General features: G+C 34.7%; 1 protein-coding gene across 3 annotated transcripts in view; it reads right to left on the bottom strand.

The window, feature by feature from the left end:
• ZNF615 (zinc finger protein 615) overlaps positions 1-1,507 on the bottom strand; it is a 24,186-nt gene that overhangs the window by 20,251 nt on the left and 2,428 nt on the right. The gene's annotated exons all lie outside the window — the stretch shown is intronic.

The following is a 1,507-nucleotide window of genomic DNA, read 5'->3' as shown; positions in this document are numbered from 1 at the left end:
GGGGTTTCACCATGTTGACCAGGATGGTCTCGATCTCTTGACCTCGTGATCCACCCGCCTTGGCCTCCCAAAGTGCTGGGATTACAGGCTTGAGCCACCGCACCCGGCAAACAAATAAGTTTATATGTTATTCATAATCAATAGTGTCAGCAATAAAACTAATTTTTAAAAAAATTTCTGTGTTAAAAGAGAGGTGTACGGTTTCCATGGCAACTATTCAACCCTACTGTAGCAGCTAAAAAATGCCCATATACAAAAAAATAGACTAATAAATGTGGCCAGGTCCCAATAAAAATTTATTAACAGAAACAGGTGCTGGGCCAGATTTAGTCCATTGGCTCTAGTTGCCCAACTTTGAATTAGTGCAGAAAAGCCATATGGTCACCTAAATCAACAGTCAGTAATATAGTATCCAGGACCTGGACCACCTGTTTTGTAAGTAAAGTCTTATGGGAACACAGCTAGATGCATTCCATGACATCTCATCTCAGGCTGTTTTCACATTACAATGTCAGAGTTGAGAACTTGGGTCTAGAATGTTACTCAGTAGAATGCAGTATGAAAAAATAATCAAAGGTGACTTTTGAATATAAGAAGGGGCAAATTATCAGTATTTGCCTAATATGTCTGTATTCCTTTAGTCAGGTGACTAGATACAAAATTTAAATAGAAAAATCCTACATTCTCCTAAAGCATATACAGATCGAGTCAGCATTGAGAGCAGAACATTTCTTGGGGATAATTTAACATTCTATTGAAAATTGCCAATAAAGGTATCCCTGGTAACCCAAAATCCCATTTCTAGAACTTTCTGAAAAGGTAATATTGGCAAAAGTGTGCTGACAGGTCATTTTCACTTTCTTCATTGGATTTTTCATTGGAAAAACACATGTTTACATGAGAAAAATATTAGCATTCTACATTTAAAATAAAATTTCTGATGGTTGTTCAGTAATATAGGTTTATGGCTTTAAATGTTTTCATTAATAGAAAAAAGAGAAAAAGAGGGAGGAAGGGAGAGAGAAAATGAATATGAATACAAATTTTACAAAAGACATAACCACAAATAATCCTCAGAGATAACCCTGAAGAAGAGATGTTTAACTTCTCTTTTGACCAACAAGGAAAGAGACACAGGTCATGCCAATTACGCAATGAGCACGAAGCAGAATCAGGACTGAAAATCCATTTTTGTTTCATTTCAAAATTCACTTTTATTCCACTTTATACCTAACCAAAATTATTTGTAAATAAGACATCTCCTTATTAATAAAGAAAGCAATAAAAAGGCTATTAGTAGAATTCTAGTTAATCATATGCAGAATTATTTAAAGGAATCATACCTATGTCTGTAACTTACTTTGAAATATACCAAAATCGACAACAAATAAGGAATGATTCACAAACACAGGAATGGATGAACACTCAGATAACTAATAGAGCTGGTCTAATACAATGTCAATGGTAAAAGCTAGGTGGTAGGCATATTAGTGGTAACCTTAAACTT

The sequence above is a fragment of the Cebus imitator genome, unplaced genomic scaffold, assembly GCF_001604975.1.
Source record: "Cebus imitator isolate Cc_AM_T3 unplaced genomic scaffold, Cebus_imitator-1.0 Scaffold316, whole genome shotgun sequence".
Taxonomy (NCBI): Eukaryota; Metazoa; Chordata; class Mammalia; order Primates; family Cebidae; genus Cebus; species Cebus imitator.
The sequence above is the reverse complement of the archived record's forward strand: the minus strand, read 5'-3'. Positions and strand labels throughout refer to the sequence as shown.